This window comes from Penaeus vannamei, chromosome 3, assembly GCF_042767895.1.
Source record: "Penaeus vannamei isolate JL-2024 chromosome 3, ASM4276789v1, whole genome shotgun sequence".
NCBI lineage: Eukaryota > Metazoa > Arthropoda > Malacostraca > Decapoda > Penaeidae > Penaeus > Penaeus vannamei.
In genome coordinates, this window is record NC_091551.1 from 19,540,951 (window position 1) to 19,545,950 (window position 5,000).

At 45.0% G+C, this 5,000-nt stretch overlaps 1 protein-coding gene across 2 annotated transcripts in view; it reads left to right on the top strand.

Moving 5' to 3' along the window:
- LOC113827274 (A disintegrin and metalloproteinase with thrombospondin motifs 6) overlaps positions 1–5,000 on the top strand; it is a 147,256-nt gene that overhangs the window by 112,679 nt on the left and 29,577 nt on the right. The window lies entirely within an intron of this gene.

The window sequence follows — 5,000 nt, forward strand, 5'->3', positions numbered from 1 at the left end:
ATATATATATATATATATATATATATATATATATATATATATATATATATATATATATATACCTATCTATCTCTATCTCTTTCCCCTTCTCTTTCCTTTCTCCTCTTCCTCTACCCGTCCTCTTTCTCTTCCTGTACCCGTCTCTCTCTCTCTCTCTCTCTCTCTCTCTCTCTCTCTCTCTCTCTCTCTCTCTCTCTCTCTCTCTCTTCCTCTCTCTCTCTCACTCTCTCTCTCCTCTCTCACTCTCCTCCCTCTCTCTCTCCCTCTCTCCCTCTCTCCCTCTCCGCCTCTCCTCCTCTCTTCCTCTCTTCCTCTCCTCCTCTCTTCCTCTCTCTCTCTCCCTCCCTCTCTATCTTTCTATCTACTTCTCCCTCTCCCTCCCTCCCACCTCTCTCTCTGCCGTTTGTCTCAAGGTCACCCAATTCCTCGGGCAAAAATCCTGCTGCCTGAGTTGTCCTGACTGGCGGGTGACTGGAGACTCAGATAGAGAGGGAAGGGAGAGGGAGAGGATTCGAGAGGCAAGGGAGGGAAGGGAGAGGGAGAGCGTTCGAGAGGCAAGAGAGGGAAGGGAGAGGGAGAGCGCTCGAGAGGGAAGGGAGAGGGAGAGGGAGAGCGCTCGAGAGGCAAGAGAGGGAAGGGAGAGGGAGAGCGCTCGAGAGGGAAGAGAGGGGAGGGAGAGGGAGAGAGGAAGAGAGGCAAGAGAGGGAAGGGAGAGGGAGAGCGCTCGAGAGGGAAGGGAGAGGGAGAGGATGAGAGGCAAGAGAGGGAAGAGAGAGGGAGAGCGTTGGAGAGGGAAGGTAGAGGGAGAACGGTCGAGAAGAAAGAGGAATAGAGGTAGAGGAGAGAGATGAAGGGTTGGAAGGTAAGATATGAAAAGGAAGTTCAAGAATGTCTGTCAGAAAAGCGGAAACAAGGGAAGAGGGTAAGATAAGTGGCAGAGTGGAGGAGGAGAGATTAGAGACCTACTGAGGCGAGAAGAAGGAGCGACGACGATAGGAAGAAACTAATATATCCATCTGTGTATGTGTGTGTGTGCGTGTGTGTGTATATATGTATGTATGAACACACACACACACACACACACACACACACACACACACACACATACACATACACACACATGCACACGCACACACGCACACACACACACACACACACACATACACACACACACACATACACACACACACACACACACACACACACACACACACACACACACACACACACACACACACACACATATATATATATATATATATATATATATATATATATATATATATATATATATATATATATATATATATATATATATATACATGTATGTATATATGCATACATACAGACATATATGTATATATATATATATATATATATATATATATATATATATATATATATATATATATATATATATATATATATATATATATATACACACATACATATACTCATACATCTGAAATAAGAAAGAGGAGGAGAGGAAAGAGAACCGTGATCTGAATCCAACTTGAGTGAGAAACGCGAAGAGGCGCAGCCCGCGGAGGACGCGCCGAGACGCCCATCTCCGCGCCCATCTCCCGCCCCTTCGCCGGCGTCCATCCTTCCACTGGCCTCGAGCGCCACCCTTTCCCCCTTTCCTTCAAGCTAGAAAAAAAGGGTAGAAAAAGGGGCAAAAATGAGCAATCTTCTCTCGCCGTCTTCTAAGTGTATCTTATTATCTTGGAGAACATCAGATAGTGTGCGCCTCTTCCTACTATGAGCGCCTCGAGACAAAAAAGCAGTCAGAAAAAAAGATTGAAGAAGAAAAGAGAGAAAAAAAGAGAAAAAAACAAAAAACAAAAACAAATTCAGTTTCCCGCCCTTGATTGTAGTTGTTGAGATATAACTATTTGGATTCCCTAGTAGTTATCTTCGTTAAAGATCTTTTCCTTCTCTCTCTCTCTCTCTCTCTCTCTCTCTCTCTCTCTCTCTCTCTCTCTCTCTCTCTCTCTCTCTCTCTCTCTCTCTCTCTCTCTCTCTCTCACTCTCTCTCTCTCTCTCTCTCGCTCATTCTCTCTTTCTCCCTCCCTGTCTGTCTCTTTCTGCTTTCTGCTTTTCTTTATCTCTCTCTCCTCTTTCTCTTTCTCTTTCTCTATATCTCTACTTATCAATGCGACTACACTTGTCAAAAAATAAACGCATTAAAAAAAAAAGAAGAAGAAGAAGTAAAAAAGATAGAAAGATTACCCTTGCAGAAAGGTAAACTGAAGAGCGAAGGTGTTGCGTCCAAGGGAAGCGGAGCAGCAGGAGGCGGCGGCGGCGGTCGCGGCGGCAGACAGGCGGGGCGTGGACAGACGGAGGGAGGGAGGGGAGGGAGGGGAGGGAGGCAGTTGGGGTGAGAGGATGCAAGGGTGAGAGGGATATGGGGTGAAAGGGCGATGTAGGGAGAGGGAGATAGGGTGAAAGGGGGAGAGGGAGATGGGGTGAAAGAGGGAGATTGAGATGGGGTGTAAATGGGAAATGGAGATGGGGTGAAAGGGGGAGAGGGAGATAGGGTGAAAGGGGGAGAGGGAGATAGGGTGAAAGGGAGAGAGGAAGATAGGGGGTGAAAGAGGGAGAGGGCATAGTATGAGAGGGAGAGAAGACATAGGGAGAGAGAGTGAAAGGGGGAGAAGAGAATATGGTGAGAGAAAGATGGAGTGAGAGGGTGAGACAGGGAGAAGACGATGGAGAGAGAGGACGAATAGGGGGAGAGGGCATAGGGTGAAAGATTGAACGGAAGAGAAGGGCATAGGGTGAGAGGGCGATTAGGAGAAGAGAGGAATGGGATGATAGGGTGATGCAGGGAGAGGTAGATGGTGTGATAGGATAATAGGGGGGGGGAGACGGGATAAGGAGGGAGGGAGGCGGATTTGGATATGAGAGAGGTATGCCTTGAACTCTGAGGTTGAGGTCATATGGATATGGATGGCGGTCGGGGCAGAGGGACAGGGGGGGGTAGAGGGAAGGGAAGGAGGGGAAGAGGGACGGAGGTAAGGGGGAGGTAGAATGAAGGGAGGGAGGGGCAGAGGGTCGGGGGGGGGGGGGCATGAAAGGAAAAGAGGGAGAGGTAGAGGGAAGGGGAGGAGCACAGAGGGAAGGGAGGGAGGTGGACTGTAAATGGGAGGGATGATTGAAGGAGAGAGAAGGAAAGGTAAGAGAAGAAGAGGGAGAAGGAAAGAGAATGGGAGATATAGAGGAAGAGGGAGCAGGGAAGGAATACTGTAGGTGAAAGAACAAGGATAAAACGAGATGTAATAATGGAATAGAAATTTAAGAAAGAGAGTACGATCGAGGGCAGAGATAAGATATGTGAAAGAATATGAGTAGACAGCAAGAGAGATGAATAAGGAGACACAAACAACAATAACAATAAATGAACAAAAGAGAAACGAACACACACACAGACTCTCTCTCTCTCTCTCTCTCTCTCTCTCTCTCGCTCGCTCTCGCTCTCGCTCTCGCTCTCTCTCTCTCTCTCTCTCTCTCTCTCTCTCTCTCTCTCTCTCTCTCTCTCTCTCTCTCTCTCTCTCTCTCTCTCTCTCTCTCACACACACACACACACACACACACACACACACACACACACACACACACACACACACACACACACACACACACACACACACACACACACACACACACACACACACACACATACACATACACATACATGCAAAATAAGATTTAAAAAGACAACAAAACGTGGAAGAACAATTAGGAAGAAGAAAATAACAGAATGCAAATCCCAGAGCCTTTTTTCGCGTGAAGAATTATTCAAGTGGATGTTGAATATGCGGAAAGTAGGATTTGAATGAAGAAACGAATCCATGAGGAAAGGAAGGATGATAAACAGGATAAGTAAGTAGTAAGTAAGTAGTTTGGAAGTGTGAAGGTATTAATGTGGAGAAAAAAAACTTTGTCTGAGACCGCACACAGCCCAAGGCAAACAAGGAAACAAATACACATGCACACGACAACGCCCACACAAGCGCATGAAGACAACAGACACGTGGACACGAAAACAAACGCTTCAGATTACGTACACAACGGAGAGACGCAATGAAAACACCTACACACAGGAAAACGCACACACGACCACCAAATACATGACCAATACGAATATTTACAAGAAGAGAAAAGAAAAAAGAAATAAAGATGAAATAAGATATATATTAACAGAAATATGTACAATTGCGTAAATGAAAAAAGGGGGAAAAATAAAGAATCAAACAATCAATTAATAGATAGATAAATAAATGAACGAAAACAAACATACAGTAATAACATTCAAACAAATATCCCAAAACGCAACGAAAGCAGACAAAGAAAAAACAAACAAACGCACATAAACGCACAAACAAACAGACATACAAACACACAAACAAACAAACAAGCAAGACGTCAGCAACTCAAACAGACCAATTTTTTCCTTCTCGGTTTTCTCCTTTTTTTACTTCCTTTTTTTACAACAAGACTCGGGGGTCGAGTACACCTTGTTTACCTAAAAGGAAATGATAGGTAAGGGCGTTTCCTTGGGGAGCTCTCAGCTTTAAAGGACTGCGGGCGAGGGGGGGGGGGACAGGTAAGTTGTGTTTGGACGTGCGTGTGGGCGTGAAGGATGTAGTCACTTTGATACATACATAAACGTACTTATGCGTACGAGCATGTTTGTGTGTGTGTTTTGCATGTAATTTCTCTCTCCTCTCTCTCTCTCTCTCTCTCTCTCTCTCTCTCTCTCTCTCTCTCTCTCTCTCTCTCTCTCTCTCTCTCTCTCTCTCTCTCTCTCTCTCTCTCTCTTTCTTTCTTTTCTTTTCTTTTTTTTGCTTGTTTTTTCTTGTTTGGTCGTTTGTTTGTTTGACAAATATCTGTTTGTCTGTCGGGCTGTTTATTTATGTCTTCCTCTATTCTTCTCTCTCTGTCTCTCTCTCTCTCTTTATCTGTGTATCTATTTATCTATCTATCTCTATCTCTCT